Source organism: Dipodomys spectabilis, unplaced genomic scaffold, assembly GCF_019054845.1.
Source record: "Dipodomys spectabilis isolate Male_0828 unplaced genomic scaffold, ASM1905484v1 ptg000621l, whole genome shotgun sequence".
NCBI classification, from domain to species: domain Eukaryota; kingdom Metazoa; phylum Chordata; class Mammalia; order Rodentia; family Heteromyidae; genus Dipodomys; species Dipodomys spectabilis.
In genome coordinates, this window is record NW_024871298.1 from 1310001 (window position 1) to 1327500 (window position 17500).

General features: G+C 50.7%; 1 protein-coding gene across 2 annotated transcripts in view; it reads left to right on the forward strand.

The window, feature by feature from the left end:
• Positions 1–2301: 2301 nt before the first annotated feature.
• LOC122101050 (cytoplasmic FMR1-interacting protein 2-like) overlaps positions 2302–17500 on the forward strand; it is a 35852-nt gene continuing 20653 nt past the window's right edge. Inside the window, exon 1 of one of the 2 annotated variants that reach the window (XM_042671407.1) lies at positions 2302–2400. The gene's annotated coding sequence lies outside the window, so the exon portion shown is untranslated. The remainder of the gene's footprint in view (positions 2401–17500) is intronic. The other variant, XM_042671408.1, reaches the window with a different exon arrangement.

Below are 17500 nucleotides of genomic sequence, written 5' to 3' on the forward strand. Positions count from 1 at the left end.
ATAAGAACATTCCAAGGAAGAACAGAAGACAGAATGCAGTGAGTCTGGGGATCCGGAAGAGCCCCCACTCTCCTCATACCTGAATCACAGCAGGTGTGTTCATAATAAGATGTGAAATCCCTGCCAGACTTCCATAGGGAGTCTGGGCTTTGTCCCAGGTGCAGTGCCGGGCTGGTGGAGCATTTGCTGAGTACTACTTTAAGCTTGAGAAAGGTGTGCCATTTGTTTTACTTCATGTAATTTTCCACTCTCCAGGGGAATATTGGCATGCTTCCACCCTACTTTATAGATGAAGAAATAAAGGGGCAATGGTTCTTGCCTAAAACCATTATTCTGTTGCTTGAAAAACTAGGACCAAAAGGCCACCGCCTCTGGATTTCCAACACAGTCACTTCAAAAGAGCCTATTGCGCCAGACACCTGTCACCCTAGCTACACAAGGAGGCTGAGAGCTGAGGATCGGGGTTCAAAGCCAGCCCAGGCAGGAAAGTCCACAAGACTCTTGTCTCTAATAAACTGCTCAGAGAAAGTCGGAAGTGGCTCAAGTGGTAGAGCATTAGCCTTGAGCACAAAGAGGCTCAGGGACAGTGCCCAGCCCCTGAGTTCAAGCCACAAGACCCACAATAAAAGAAAAAAGAAAAGACAAGAAAGATACATGTCTCTCAGAAAAAGAGAACTACTCAAAATAGTATGCCCTTTAGAATGAAAATCAGACTTATTGTGATTCTTTGTCATTAGTGAATTTGTTATTATTACACTTGAAATCTCAAAGATTGTGGTAGAAATATATATATATGTGAAATATATATATATGTGAAAATCTGAGCTCTGTTTTTGAAGGCATCCTCCACAAACACCCCCACAGCCTTCTCCCAAGGCATCAGGGAAATATATGGGTCTCTCTATGTAAGTCATCAGTTCTGAAATAGCAATTTAAATCAGAGGAGTGATGTAACACCAAGCCACAGAGGCTCGTGAGTTCTGTGCACACGGGGAATGATGTGTGCAACGTGTGATCACGGAAGGCAAAGACTTAGCAAGTTCTTCCCTGAGACTGCAGTAGAGCAGCTTCCGCCCTTCATGGGTCAGCTGGAGGGGGAGGGACAAATGTGAAGGCTCTTACGAACATTTCCTTGATGCAAGACCTTCCCCTGTATCTGTACCTACATTCATTCATTCATTCATTTTTGTCCATTGTGTGGCCTGAACTCTGGGCCTGGGCACTGCCCCTCAGCTCTTCAGCTCAAGGCTAGCGCTCTACCACTTGAGCCAGCTTTTTCTGCTTATGTGGTGCTGAGGAATCGAACCCAGGGCCTCATGCATGCAAGGCAAGCTGTCTACAACTGAGCCACCTTCCCAGCCCCTGTACCTCCTTCCTTCCTTCCTTCTTTCCTTCCTTCCTTCCATCCTTCCTTCCATCCTTCCTTCTCTTGCTTTCTTGCTTCTTTCTTCCAGTCCTAGGGCTTGAACTCAGGACCTGGGGACTGTCCCTTCGCGCTTTTCTTTTTTTTGCTGATGGTTGGTGCTCTACCACTTGAGCCACACCTCTCCTTCCAGCTTTTTGGTGGTTCATTGGAGATAAGAACCTCATGGGGCTTTCCTGCCAGGGCTGGCTTCGAACTGCCATCCTCAGATCTCAGCCTCCCGTGGGCTGGGATGACAGGCGTCCAGCGGCGTTCTGTCACAGGGGAAGCAGGTGCCCGTCCCCGGGTCCTCCCCGGCCCTGGGCACCGCTTTCCCGAGGCTGACACCGACCCCGGCTACGAAACCCCTGTTCGCAGGGGGTGAGTTACTCATGCTGGGGCGCAGGAGGGACCAACGGTGGCGGGAAGGTCCCACCTGAGCCCACTCTCCCCTCGATGGCTTCCCCGACGCCTTCCCGGGGTGGGCCGCGCCCAGCCGGGGCGGATGAAGCAGGTGGACCCCGGGGGGCGTGGCCTCCCGCAGCCCCACCCACACCCAGCGGCCGGCCGGGGCCGCAGACACCTGGACGCGCAGAGCTGGGGTCCGGCCGAGCTGCAGGTGGGACTGGCCTCCCCCTCCTCCTCCATTCGATGCACCCAGGCCGGCGCTCAGGGGCTGGAGCTCCGGATCCAGCGCTTCCCACCTCCCTTCCCCACCGCCGCCCCCAAACCCCGAGCTCCAGGGTGCAGCCGAGCGCCCCCGGCCGCAGCCACTTCCGGCTCTTTGTGTGACAGCCGCGGCGGCGAGGGGGCGGGGCCCGGGGAGGGGGCGGGGCCTGCGCCGGCGAGGGGGCGTGTCCGGGGCGGGGCCTGGAGCCGGAGCGGGCGGCGCAGCGGAGCGGGGGCGCGGAGCGCAGCGGGGCTCGGCGACCTGCGCCCCGGCGCGGGGCCTGGCAGCGGTGGCCTCGGTCCCTTCCCCGGGCGATCTGCAGACCCAGGTAAGCGACCCTCGCCGGCCCCGGGAGCGGCGGGGTGTGCGGGGGGGTGTGGGGGGGGTGGCGGATGCCGCAGTGAGGATGCGCGCGGGGCGGGCGCCCCCCCAGCTCCCGGCCCGGGGTCCCCGCAGGCCCCGCCGCAGCCCCCCCCCCGCCCCGCGCGCCCCCCGCGCCCCCCGGGCGTCCCTCCCCTCCCCCCTCGCCGCCGCCGCGCCGGCCCCGGCTGCAGCAGGTGCGCCCGCCCCGGGCCCGAGCCGCCCCGGGCCCCCGAGAGGAGGCGGCGCCCACCGCGGGCGGCGGAGACACCTGCGGCCGCCGCGGGCCCCGCCGCGACCCCCGGGGCGGCGCCGAGCGGATCGCCCGGGGCGGGGTGCGCTGAGCGCGGGGGGGGGGGGGGCCTGGCCTCGGCCTCCGCCGCCCCCGGGCCGGCCTGGCCGCTGCCCGCCGGGGGTCGCGGGCTGGGGGGGGCCCATGTGTGCGGGGCGGGGGTGCTGGGTTTGGGGGGGAAACCGGGCTGATTGCTTTGAAGCCTTCTGGCCTGCACCAGCCGGGCTAGACCAGGCTGTCTGGGGGAAGGGAGGACGGGGTGGGGGGGTGGGGGAGAAGGGATCGGTGGGCAGACCTCTGGCTGGAAAGGTTGGTTTCCTTGAGCTCGGATAGCACCAGAAAGCTGCAGCCCTGGCCGGAACCGACCATCCTACCCCGCTCCCCCCCCCCCACCTGCGTAGGGCAGAGGGGGCAGGGGGGCATCGGGGGCAGGTGGCGTGGTTTCAGAAAGCCTGGGTGGAAAGGACTCCACGGCTGGCCCGAATCTGCCTTTGAACTTTGCTTAGCCAGTTTTCCTGGGAGTCATGGGCAGCTGCCCCTCCAGCTAGGCCGAGAACCTGCAGGCAGGCAAGCAGCTTCTCCTAGCTCTCTCCCCTATGGGTAAGCTGGCGCTGGTTCCGCGTGGCCAGCCAGGCCCCATGGCAGGCCTGCGGACCGGAGGGCCTCAGCAGTGGTGGTGGGTCCTATCCTTCGCTTTCCACGTCCTGCCTCTGTCACTCTTAGGACAGTGTATGTCCAGGCTTTATTCCCGAGTACAGGCCCTGCGAGGATCCATTCCGGCCTTTAGATCTTGGAGGGCAAAAACCTAGGTGTGTATCCATGGTCAGGATTGTCAGGGCCTCGTCTGGCTGTTTTTCATGACTGTACCCCAGTTCTGGACCTCTCCCTGGGGCCTCTGAACCTCCACTGCCTCCTCCCCTTCTGTCCGGGGGTCTGCTCTTTCCTTCTCTCCAACGTCAGCACTTGTTTTCAAGGAAGGAGCCAGTGAATCGCACTGATCTTGAAGAGCCAAATATGAAAATTTCCCATTGGATGCAGAACAGGTGCTTTTGAGAATTCGGTGGACCAGAAAGGAAATAAGCATGGAAGACATTTTAATGGGGGTTGGGGGGGGGGTTGTGGAGTAAGGGTGGGAATAACGCTTTCTGTGGCAGAATGAACTCTTCTCTAATGGTAGAATTTCCCATGTGAGCTGGAGTTGAAGGTGGGTGGGTGGCTGGGTAAATTCTAATGGGGAACCAACTCAGAAATGACAGTGTCTAGCAGCTGTCAGCTCTGTATTTAGCAAGGGCAGCTTTTGGCCCGGAGAGCAAAAATACTGGAAAAGTAGGTGTGTGTGTGTGTGTGTCTGTGTGTGTCAGAAGGCTTTTGTTGAGCACCCAGCATCCACATGTATGTCGTGAAACTTTGACACAGGAGTCCCTTGCTGGCACCAGCTGCCATCTTCCCCGGGTGGTTAGGAGACCACAGAAAGAATGAGTTGTTGCTTAACAAAGCCAGTGCCTCTGGGTAGCTGTGCTGGCCGAGCCCCTTGGCTGGGGGCATTATCTCTCTGTTCACTAAGCTGCTTTATTATATTTCCTGGCCAGTTCTGACTGGTTTCTGTGGGCACCCTTGTATGCATGTGTGCTGGAAAATGGAAAAGGAAAACTTTGCTTTAGGCAATAGGCCAAGAGTGGGGCCCAGAATCCAGTAAGGGTTGGAGAGTTTTTACTCAGGTCAGAGACTGGCACAGAAGAGGATTTAAAAAACAACAACAACAAAGACAAAATTACACCCTCCTGGTGTTCAGTGTGTCTCTGGGGCTGTATCACTGCTCAGAAAACCAAATTGAATGATGCATAGGCATTAGGTGATGAATAGAGGACAAGCTCATTAGCATTGGAAACGGCATTCCTGGAGAACTGGGCAGGGCTTGGGTCCTCCCGTTGCAGCATCTGGCCTATGAGCTCAAAGAGGCTTCTCTGGGCCACTGCTAGCCCCAGGGATCCACCAAGAGCCTCGCAGAATGGCCTTTTGTGGCCTCCATGTGGCCACCATAACAATGAGTCTATTTCTTTCCTGGCAAGTATTAATTATTCACTTGTAGTTGACGAAAGCAGATATCAGCCACCTCATTGGAGCCTTTGTGCAGGGCCTTTTGGCCTTGTCTTTTTAGATTTGATTTGAGGAGCAGAGCCCTATCTAGGGTTCAGAGGCTTGGCCCTGGCATTAGTAGCCCAAGGTGTTGACAGGGAGTTGGGGTGGCACCTGGGGTAGCCTCCCAGGCTGCCAGTGGGGGGGTGGGGATGGGGAGTGGGTGTGTGGGGAGGGACTGGCCCATTCAAGGATGCCCTTGTTAAATGGAGGGTGCATGAATGAGCGGAGTGCAGGGTTTCGCATGTAATGAGGATAATTCCATTTCTAGCTTTATGGCTGTCATCATGCATTATTTACATGATCGTTAAGAATTTGACACCCACTCAGAGTGACCCCACAGCTCTTAGGCCCTCTGTCTCCTGAGCTGCCCTCCTCCTCCTCTTGCTCTTTGCAAGGGGAGTTTGGCTCTGTGATCAATTTCACCAAGTGCCAAAGGGATGGAGAAGAAAGGGCAAGCGGACATGGAAGTGGTAGGGGACTCAGGTAGGTAGGAAGGGGTCTCCCATATCTAGGGGAGATCGGCAGAACTTGAGTAGGCCAAGAAAAGGGGGGAGGGGATGGGAATTGGTGAGCAGAAGCCCAGAAGGTGATCTCAGCTTTCAACACACCCAGGGCCTCTTCCTTTGCCATTTTGCAACCACCCCTAAGTGTCCAGGGCATGCTTCACTCTCATTTCCGGCACAGATAGACCAGCAACAGTGGACTCAGGACACAGAATTTATCCGTCACTTCCTGTGGAGGCCTTCATACCAGCCCTTCCCTTGCTGCCTGGGCCAATTGGGCAAGCAGTAGGTCCAGCCCTGGACCGATTTAGAGAGGAAGCTATGGGTGTAGGGAGAGAAGGTGGCTCTTTTGGATGGGTGCCCTCCATTCCTACAGGAACAGGTTATTATATGTCGAGTGTCAGTCTCGGAAGACGGATCTGTGGGCAGGCGCAGGGAGGGAAGGGGAAAGCGGTGATAGAGGCCCTGTGTCTGTACAATGATACCTCACAGGTCTTGTCAAGTGACTGTGGGATGCCTCCCATGATGCAAAGCGGCGGCATGCTGGCTTTCCAGTGCCAGTCTTTGTGCCGAGGATGGTGGCATCTCCTCCACACATGGCCACTTCAGCCAAGCTTCCACCGGAGGAACAACCCAAAGAGGGTGCAATTCTTGAGAGAAATGATATGAGAGGGTGGGATTTCTTACAAGGGATTGTTCTGGTCTGGAGACATTTTTTTTTAATTACATTTTTTGTTATTTTAAGGTAGTTGTACAAAGGAGTACAAATCAGTTCAGAGTACAGTGCCCTAGATCCATGTCTCCCCTTTTCTTCATTCTCTTCCCAACCCTTCCCCTCAACTCCCCCCCCTCTCTTTTTCTTTCTTTCTTTTTGTGCCAGCTCTGGGGTTTGAACCCAGGGACTAGGTGCCATCCATGAGCTCTACCACTTGAGCCATAGCTCCTACTTCCAGAGATTCTTTTTTCTCTTTTTGTATCTTCTGGAGATCAGAGTCTCATAGACTTTCCTGTCTGGGCTGGCTTTGAACCACAGTCCTCAGATCTCAGCCTCCTGGGTAGCTAGGGTGACAGGCGTGAGCCACCGGCACCTGGCTTAATTTGTATTTTTCTTGTGAACATAAAGGTGATGTGCAGAGGAGTTACAGTTACGTAAGTCAGCTGCTGGGTACATTTCTTTGGGGACAGTATTACCCCTTCCCTCCCTCTCTCCCACCTCCTTCCCTCCCATCCCCACCCCATTGGTTTAAAGTTCACATGGTAAGACAACATGAACAGGCTTAGTACCCACCCCTCACAGCCAGGGCCCCCACCTCCGCCCTGTTTTCTTCCACTTAGGAAAAGAGACACACAGGAAACCACACGCCTCGGGGTCACCTTGAGCCTTCGCTTTGTATGTAGTGTGTGGACCTTAGGTTTTAGCCTACCAATGTATTTACTCTGACATAAACCTGATACCACATGCGAGATGTCCATGCGCCGCATTTCACACACAGAGAACTTGGCCCTTTTAGAGCGAGTGAAGCGGTAATGATCTGGGGCCTAGGTCAGTCTTCAGACTGAGCCATGTCACGCTGTCATTGGACAGGGATGGAGCTGGCATCTGCAGGCTCAGATCTGGGCCACCTCGAAGGCAGCCATCCATCCTTTCCCCTCCCCCCCACCCCAGTTCCAGGGGCCTCTGAGTGGCAGCCCCATTCCCCGGATGCAAGTTACCTTGGGGTTTCTTCTGTGGCAGCCTGACACCACCCAAGACCTCCCCTGGCAAGAGGACCGTGCTGAGGCCCCGAGCTGCGGGGAGCAGCCGGGGTTTGGCTATCACAGGAAAGAGTTCTTCAGCCCATTATAACAGCACAGGAAGCAGCTGAGGGGGAAAAAAAGCAAACCGCACGACAATTGTTTCACCCCCTCCAAAGCCCCTTTCTCCCCCTCCTTGTGAAAAATGAGAAGGGTAGACCTTCTCAGAGGCCCAGATCGGGTGGGGTGGGGGGACTTGGGTCTCTGCTGTGGGTCCCCAGTTCCCCTGAGTGCGAAGAAGCTGCAGGTGTGGAGCCTCTGGTCCCAACAGACAGGCAGTGAGGCGTTTGAACCACAGCCTACCTCGCCGGTCTGTGCTGGGCACCTGTCTGTCTCTGGCCCTGTTGTTGGTATGGGGGCACCTGCTGTATCTGGCCCCCTTGCTGGCCACAATGCCACTTCTGGCTTCTTCTGTGTATGTGGTGCCAAGGAATCGAACCCAGGGCTTCATGCGTGCTAGACAAGCACTCTACCACTGAGCCACCTTCCCAGCCCCATGCTGCTGCTTTTAACTTCCCCCGTACCCCCTCTCCATCTCCAGATGCCGACTGGGATCTCTCCTGCACCATCTCCTGGCTCCCTGCTGTGATTTCCACTCTCTAACGCCGTACCCCTCCCTCTGCCCCATTTCCCACTTAACCTAAATCATGTCCAAAGCCCCTCCCGTTGCTCGGATGTGCCCGTGATGCTAAAAACGAGCGCCAAGGTCCATTCTTTCGATGGATTTGCTTTTCTTACATGGCTTTTTGTTCCTTCATTTGTTTCACAAACATTGTAGAGTGACCTTTTTCCTTCATTCCTTCCCCTCTCAGGAAGAATCTTCTTTTTCTTCCTCATAGCTCTACCCTGTCCTTTTCCACATGGGGCTCACTCATCTTTCCCAGAAGGAGTGGTATCGGGGCTCCATGCCCCCTGGGAGCCCCAGAACGTGTCCCCTACCCAGGTGTCAGAGGTTTCTCATCACGAGAACAGTCTGTCTGGTGCCCCTGGGTGAAGCACCTGCTCCACCTGGGGAGAAGGAAATGGAAATTAGCTCCGGGGCTGCTCCTGGGGGCGGGGTGGGTGTGTCCCGTGCTGTTTTTCTCTCTCTCACCTTCTGTTGGTTGTGGCTCGCCACAGCTAACACTGGGTAGAGGGGGACCCCCATCTTCCTCCCCCCCCCCCCAATTCCTAGAGCCCTGGCTCCATCTCTCTCTCTCTTCCTGTTGATGTTGAACCCAACCTTTGCCCAAAGCGATCATGAAAATATTATTAAACTGTCAACATGGTTTTTTGGTAACCGGTTTTATTGAGATATAATTGGCATTTTGTATGATCCACCCATGAAACCACACCATTTTGTGGGGTGTGTGTGTGTTACTGTGTTCACAGTGTTGTACAAATGTATCACAGAGAATTCTACAACAGCGTTGGTGTCTCAAAAAGAGACCTCATGTCCTTTAGCAACAACACCGGTCTCCCCCACATGCTATCCCCGACTGTCACAAGCCTGCCCTGCCTTTTGTGTGTGTATTTGCTTATTCTGGGACACGTGGTAGGAATGGAGTGGAGTGTATGCCTGGCTTCGTTTCCTTAGTGTAACAGTTTCCAAGTTCACACATGTGGTGGCTATAGTGTGTATTTGAACTAAGATCTGTTTCACGGCTGAATAATAGTCCATTGGGTGGCTTTGTCCCATGTTTTGTTGCTCTATCAGTTGGACAGCTGGAGAGTTTCCGCCTTTTGGGTATTATGTATAATGCTGCTGTGCGCATTTATATGTAGGTGTTTGTGTGGATTGAACTGAAGCCACACAAATGGAACTGAGCTGAGTCCTGGTTATCTGTGGTAGCCCTCTGTTGAAAATCATGAAGACAGAAACACTGGTGGCTCACGCCTTTAATCCTAGCTACTCAGGAGGCTGAGACATAGGGATTGAGCTATCAAAGCTAGCTCAAGCAGGAGAGTCTTTTAGACTGCATCTCCAATTGATGAGCAAACAGCCAGATTGGAAGTATAGCTCAAAGGGTAGAATGCCTGCTATGAGCAAAAAAGTCAAGTGAGAATGCAGGGTTCTGAGTTCAAGCCTGGGTGCTGGTACAGAAAATAGACAAAGAAATGAGCACAAGGAAGTAAATGTCAAAGTTTTTCCAAGTTGCTGCAGCAGTTTGCTACTCCATCAGCAGTGGTAGCTCGAATTTCTCCCCATGCTCTCCAATATTTATTTTCTGTCCTTGTTATTGTAGTCATTCTACTGAGTGTGGAGAATCATTGAACTTTAGCGGGGTGGGGCTTCCTGAGGCTTGAACTCAAGACCTGGGCACTGTCCCTGAGCTTTTTCTTTTCTTTTCTTGTTTTTGGTTATGGGGCTTGAACTCTGGGCCTGGGCGCTGTCCCTCAGGTCTCTAGCTCAAGGCTAGCGCTCTACCACTTGAGCCATAGCGCCACTTCTGGTTTTATGTTGGTTAATTGGAGATAAGACTCTCAATGACTTTCCTGCCCAGGCTGGTTAGCCTCCCAAGTAGCTAGGATTACAGGCACGAGCCACCAGCACCCAGCTTCTCCGAGCTTTTTTTTGCTCAAGGCTAGCTCACTACCACTTGAGCTACAGCTCCATTTCTGGATTTTTTTTTTTTTTTGTAGTTTATTGGCGATAAGAGTCTCATAGCCTTCTGCTTGGTCTGGCTTCAAATTCGGATTCTCAGATTTCGGGCACTAGAGTAGCTGGGATTACAGATGTGAGCCACTGGAACCTTGCTAGGCCTGAGGCTTGAACTCTGGGCCTGGGCACTGTCCTTGAGCTTCTGTGCTCAAGGCTAGTGCTCTACCGCTTGAGCCTTAGCTCCACTTTGGACTTTTTTTTTTTCCTCTCTAATTTAGTGGAGCTAAGAGTCTCACAGACTTTCCTGCCCAGTCTGGCTTCAAACCGTGATCATCAGATCTCAGCCTCCTGAGTAGCTAGGATGACAGGCGTGTGCCACTGGCACCTGGCAACGGTGGTTTTTGAAGCAAAAATGGTTTTCGTTTTGATGGCGTTTTATTTCTGTGTGTTTTTGCGTGTGGATTGGAGGTCATTATATAATCCAAGGGCATGAAGATTTACTCCCTGGTTTTCTTCTAAGAGTGTTACAGTGCTAGCTCTTAACTTTAGATCTTTGATCCACATTGAGTTAATTTTTAGTCTGAGGCCAGGATCCAGTATTATTCTTTTGCATGTGGAGACAGTTACGGCAGCCTCATTTGTTGAAGGGTAGATACCCTTTCTCCATGGACTTCACTTGATATTCTAGTTGCCAAGCAATTGTCCAGGATGTAAGGGTTTGTTTCCCCATTCCCATTTGTGTTCCATTGATTTCTACATCTATCCTTAGGCCAGCACCACACTGTTTTTATTATAGCTCTGTAGTTAAACTTTGAAATCAGGAAGTGTGAGCTTTCCAGTTTTCTTGTCCTTTCTGCCCTTGAGTAGGTTCCATAAATTTCCACATAGGCAGGTGCTGGTGGCTCATGCCTGTCATCCTAGCTTCTCAGGAGGCTGAGATCTGAGGATTGCAGTTAAAACAGGAAAGTCTGTGAGACTCTGATCTCCAATGAACCAACATAAAACCAGAAGTGGCACTGTGGCTCAAGTGGTAGAGCGCTAGCCTTGAGCTGAAGAGCTGAGGGACAGCGCCCAGGCCCAGAGTTCAAGCCCCACAACTGGCCAAAAAAAAAAAAAAAATCCACGTGAACTTTTAGAGTCACTTTGCCAGTTGTCACAGAGATGTGACAGTTACCTAATCTTTCTAGTTTGGCAGCGTCTTGTTTTTGAGGAAGGAAAAGGCAGCCACCTTGGGGAGGGGGAGGGGGAACATGCTTGACATTTATGTGTTGTTAAAAAAAAAAAATGGTACCAAAGCAGGTGTGTAGAAGAAAGAGCAAGATATCCGCTGTCTCCTCAACCTCTGCCCTGAGCTGTGACCCTGAGTGACAGCTTTCACTTCCAGTCATACTGTCCCCCTGGGTAAGCAATAAAAGCCACTTCTTCCCCCAGAACTGACAAGATGCCAAATGGAGGAAGGTGTGTATGCCATACCATCTTAGTGTAGAGTATACATCTAGCACCTTCCTTTTTGGTAGGGAATTTGCTACAGTGTTTCTCTCATCTACTCTCTTAACAGCAAGCTGGTTGCCCCGGAATAGGGGAAGCCCTTGATTTAGACTGAACTCCTGCAACCAGGCGCTATAGCCCAGACCACACCACATAGACCAGACCCGAGCACAAAGCAGTCACCCATGGCTAAGTGCAACTGAAACTTTAAGGAAGCAGATAAACTCCGGAATAGGCCAGTTTGTCCCGAAGATGGGCGAGTCTCTCCACCCGTCCACAAATCTCGCGTTAGCCAACCAGGAATTTTCTGTGGTTCTGTTTTCTTATTCCTACCTCACAAACCCATATTTCTGTTTCTGAACACTGGAAACTCTCAGTCTGATTTGGCCAATGATGGTTCCCATGATTGCAAATGGTGATTAAAAAATCAATCAGACCAAAAGCTAATTTCATTGTACTTTTTTTTTTTTTTTGGTCACTCATGGGGCTTGAACTCAGGGCCTAGGTGCTGTCGCTGAACCCTTTTTGCTCAAGGCTAGCTGCTCTACCACTTTGAGCCGCAGCTTCACTTCCGGATTTTTGAGTGGTTAATTGGAGATAAGAGTCTCAGGGGACCTTTCAGCCTGGGCTGGCTTCAAACCACGATCCTCAGATCTCAGCCTCCGGAAGTAGCTAGGATGACAGGCGTGAGCCACTGGCACCTGGCTGTACTGTTGCTTTTGGGTGTTCACATTACCTATATGTTCCCTGGTGCTGTCTACTGTGTTAAGAAATTCCCATTGTGGGCTGGGAAGGTGGCTCAGTGGTAGAGCACTTGCCTTGCATGCTTGAGGCCCTGGGTTCGATTCTTCAGCACCACATAAGCAAAAAGAGAAAAGCCGGAAGTGGCACTGTGGCTCAAGTGGTAGAGTGCTCGCCTTGAGCTGAAGAGCTGAGGGACAGCGCCCAGGCCCAGAGTTCAGGCCCCCCCCCCACAAAAAAAGAAGTTCCCATTGTATAAAGTTTTCCATTCATCAGAATAGTCACAGAGGATAAGCCCCACTATAAATTATCATCTTTTTACAGATAACGAAACTGAAGTTTGGAGGCAACAAATAACTTGCTTATATAGCTCGTCTAAGTGGCTAATGATAGATTTGCACTCTGAACTCACCCTTACCCAGGGCACTAGCTTAGAGGCCTAGTATTCTTAGTATCTTACCTACTATCTTACTTTATTTTCCTTCCTGGAAGTGAAAAAAAGGACATGCTTACGGAATGGCAGCATTTCACGTGTGATATTAAGAGTCTGCATTTCCAAAGCCTCACTCTCTCCCCGCATTGATGGCTCACGCCTGTAATCCTAGCTCCTCAGGAAGCTGAGATCTGGGCATCATGGCTCGAAGCCAACAATGAACAGGAACATGTATGAGACTGTTTCCAATTAACTATAAAAAAAAAAAAAGCTGGAAGTAGCGCTGTAGCTTAAGTGGTAGAGCGCTAGCCTTGAGCACAAAAGCTCAGGGACAGCGCTCAGGCCCCAGAATTTTGGGGTTCACCCTTCTCTTAGTCATCCTAGTGTAAGAAGCCCTAACACCTGTGGGTGTCATTATATCTTTGAGTGAAACCAGGCTGCCAGCTTTTGCTGACAATGACTTTAAAACCTACCCTGAATGGCAGCTGCATTTGGAAAGTGATGGTCACAGCACATTGCTCGTTTTTAAACATTTGATTAATTCCTCTTCCACGAGGACAGAACAGCGCCCCACGCAGGCTCTGTTGTACATGTGGGTGGAGTAGATGTGTAGAATTAGTCTCCTGTGAAAGATTACCTCACAGGCCCCAGTCACTCGGGCCGGAGGAGCAGAGCTTGTTTTCATGTAGGCCCTTGCTCAAATTTCCAGGACGTCTTTACTTTCCGATAGATGTGGGTTTGGCAGTGACTTGCATCTCCTGACCTAAAAATGGCTGATTTCCCACTCCTTTCGGTAGAGAATGATCTACAAACACACTCAGGATCCATTCCAGAAGTTGTGTTTGCAAGGGAGAAAAGAAAGAGTGTTAGGTAAACAAAGAGGCTTGGTTTTGATGGGCTCTGGAGGTTTTGTTCACTGGCTGTGATTCTCCGAAGAGAAGTGCTAGGGTTTTCTTATAGTAAAGGGGGAAACCTCAAGCATTGTTGTGAGTGAGAGTTTTTGAGGTTTGAGAAGCCTAGAAACAGCAAAGATTATAGGAAGGGTTGCCGATCGGTTGGCTAGGGTTCTTTCGTTTGGTCCAAACAGAAGTGTTGACTAGGCCCAGGTGTGGTTGTCAGTGCTTCTGAGCCTTTGAGGGCTGAGGGCCTGTAGGTTGGACTAACAGATCCAGGGGCTTCTAGTTCTGGCTTCTGAGAACCAAAGGTTTATGGCTTCAAGTTCCAGCAACCAGAGACTTGTCACTCTAGGTGCTCAGGTGAGTGTCTTAATCATCGTTCTGGGTTTTAACTGACCATGGTGCCACTCTTGGAGACCAGTGCTCTGGAGCTTGTGGCAGCACCTAAGGGGTGTTGGGACCCTTCGTTTTTATTTAATTATTTTTTTTTAATGTATCGGTCATGGGGCTTGAACTCAGGGCGGGGCACTGAGCTCTTTTGCTCAAGGCTAGTGCTCTACCACTTTGAGCTGCCGCGCCACTTCCGGTCTTCTGGTGGTTCACTGGAGATTAAGAGTCTCATGACTTTGCTGCCAGGGCTGGCTTTGAACCGTGATCCTCAGATCTCAGCCTCCTGAGTAGCTAGGATGACAGGCGTGAGCCGCTGGCTCCTTGCTACCCTCTGTTTCTAAAAGGCAACTGGGGTTATAACTTCCTAGCTTTGGATGTCAGACCCCCTCCCTTCTTGGGCTTGGTCATCTTTCTAGAACTTCTGCAGTGAGTGGAAGATTGGACCTGCAGTTTTTGCATTTTCTGTATCTCTGCAATCCTTCGTTGTCTCCCATTTCTCATAGTTTCCACCTGTGGCTCATATCTGGATCTGATCAGTCACGTGCTTGCTGCTATTACAGCCACTACTTCTTGTCACCTCTGATAGAAATCACAAGTAGCCCAAAAAGGAGAAAAAGACTCTCAAGGAGAAGCCTTTTAATGGGCTTAATGTTGTAATACTAGGTAGCACAAGAGGTTGTTTCCAGCTGACTTGAAAAACATGTTAAATAGCACTGTTACAGAGAGAAAAGAAGTATAACTAGTATGTATGCAAATGTGGCATTGTGACTCCCACCAATCACAGGCCTTCCTTACCTAAAACCAATCACAGGCCTCTTATTGCACCAATCACAGGCCTTCCTTACCTAAAGACCAATCACAGGCCTCTCATTGCACCAATCACAGGCCTTCCTTACCTAAAGACCAATCAGAGGCCTCTCATTGCACCAACCACAAACGTTCTGCTTGAGCCTCTGGGAATAGTGCTTCCCCCACCCTGGCTGAGTGACAATGGTTGCAGAGTGAACAGGATCATCTAGTGTTCACCAAGGAAGAGTATTGTCTTCCCAGACCAGCACAGGGTGTCTGGAGCAGTTGGGACTAGAACAAGGCCTCCTGAAGGGGAAGTCTCAGTTGTAGCGGTCACCTGAGCCTGTTCTCGGAGTCGTCGTAAAGTATCCAGGCTGCCGTGAGGGCAGGGCTGCTGGCGGCCAAAGAAGGGACCGCTTGGCTGACACTTCCCCACCCAAGGCCAACGGACTGAATGGTCAGTTCCTGGCAGTTTCTCTCACTCACAGAAAGGGGAAAAAAATCCAACAACTAACCAAACACTGGAAGAGTGCTTACAATAAAGACTCAGTGAAAGTTCGGCACAAAAGTGACATGCTCAGTGACATTCAGTGGTGTTTAATCCCTGGCCAGATGCTCTTAGGAGGCATTGGGTCTCTTTGATCTGTCTCAAAGGCAGCAGGGAAAAGATTACATCAGGCAGGAGCAGGAGTTGGGGAGGAAGGAAGAGGGAATTTAGATGAGAATTGGGAGCTTTTACACTGAGTGTGGGGCTTTTATAAGATATTTCAGACACACAAAAGGGGAGAGAAAAAAATACAATAAATCCCTGCATAGATAGCACAAGCAACACCAGCAACAGTTTTTAACTTACATCTGATGGTGCACATTGGCAATAAACTCCAGTTTCTGATTATCCATATATATTATTATTATTTTATTTTTATTTATTTTTGTGTTGGTCGTGGGGCTTGAACTCCGGGCCTGGGCGCTGCCCCTGAGCTATTCAGCTCAAGGCAAGCGCTCTACCACTTGAACCACAGCGCCACTTCTGGTTTTCTGGTGGTTCATTGGAGATTAGAGTCTCATGGACTTTGCTGCCAGGCTGGCTTTGAACCTTGATCCTCAGATCTCAGCCTCCTGAGTAGCTGATTATAGGCGTGAACCACCAGTGCCCAGCTTTGCTTATTCATATTTTTAGCTGGCATTTCCAGAAGATAGCAACTCTTTTAAAACATAGTCTCAATATCAAACCTAAAAAAAAAAAGTCACCGCGGTCAGTATTTATATTCCAATGTTCCCATAAATGTTGTAACTTTACTTTCATGGTTTGAAATAGAATCTAGTAACAATCTGAAACATACATCCTCTGTTTGGGCTCTTATGTAACCTGTAGCTGCTGCTTTTCATCTTTCCTTTTTCTTGTCAGTGTATTTGCTTGAGGCATGAATTTACTGGGAGAGCAGTTTGTCATCCGTTGCATTGCATGAACATATTTATTGCCTTGATTGTCAGCTGTTTTCTCTTCTGACCTCTGTTTTCTGTGAGTTGGGTTTGAAGGTTTTGTGGGATGGACGTGTTTCTCTTGGGGTCCAACTGCCTTTATTGGTGATGCTGTGTCTCTCCTTCATTGACACTAGCAACATTAGCTGCCCAATGTCTACCTCTGTTCGCTCGTTAAGGGTTGTGAAATAGGGATGTTCTAATGAAAATCCTTTTCTGAGAGGGAGAAAAAACAATAACAACAGCAGCAGCAAGAAGAAATAACCATAATGGAGAGAAAAAAAAGTAATCCTCTCTCTTCCGTTTGATTACCCACTATTATGAGTGGGTTTAGGAAAGGCAAAGAAACTTTCTTTCCTTCTTCTTCGCCAATTTTTAGCAGAAAAGTTGGCTCCACAGGGGTGGGAATGTGGCTTAGTGGTAGAGTGCTTGCCTAGCATGCATGAAGCCCTGGGTTCCATTCCTCAATACCATATAAACAAAGTCATTAAATAGTAAAATATAAAAAGTTGGCTCACAAACATCCTCCAAAAAGTAATAACAAACCGAGGTTTTTTTTGTTTTTGTTTTTGTTTTTTTTGGTCAGTCATGGGGCTTGAACTCTGGGCTCTGAGTTTTGTTTTTTTTTTAAAGATTGTGTGTGTGTGTGTGTGTGTGTGTGTGTATTGGTCGTGGGCCTTGAACTCTAGGCCTGGGCGCTGTCCCTCAGCTCTTCAGCTCAAGGTGAGCACTCTGCCACTTGAGCCACAGTGTGCTTCTGGTGGTTCATTGGTCCCAAAGACTTTCCTGAATAGATAGGATTACAGGCGTGAGTCACTAGGGACTGGCTTAAAAAATGATTTTTTAATGTTTTTTTTTTCTTTAAGATCTTATGGGTTTGGGGCTGGGAAGGTGGCTCAGTGGTAGAGCGCTTGCCTTGCATGCCAGAGGCCCTGGGTTCGATTCCTCAGCACCACATAAGCAAAAAGAAAAAAGCCGGAAGTGGCGCTGTGGCTCAAGTGGTAGAGCGCTAGCCTTGAGCTGAAGAGCTGAGGGACAGCACCAGGCCCAGAGTTCAGGCCCTGCAACCGGATCCAAAAAAAAAAGATCTTATGGGTTTGGACACACAATTGCTGTTGTTCAGTTTTGCTCATTGCTGCTCACAGTCTGAGCTTTGGACAGTAGACACTGCTTCAAGTTGGTATGGGGGGGGGGGAGTCCTCTTGTGATGTCAGTCATCTTAGGCAGATGGTAACCTTGCTTTCTTGTATGACAACATTCTATCCTTCATTAGACATATCCTGTCCAGACCTGGACTTGAACAGCACCAAAGCCTTCAGTAGGAATGATCGCTTCAGACTACAGTGTGAATACTAGCAGTGCTCGTTGCTCACGCGCGGGTATCTGGGCCTAGGTCTTTTCAGTGGACAGAAACACAAACACATACATGGACGCGTATGAATCCACAACATGTCGAGTATCGTATACATGCATCCGATATCAAATGTGTGTCCTCATCGCTATGTGTGTATTTTAGGGGGCCCTCGTAATGTGTTATTTT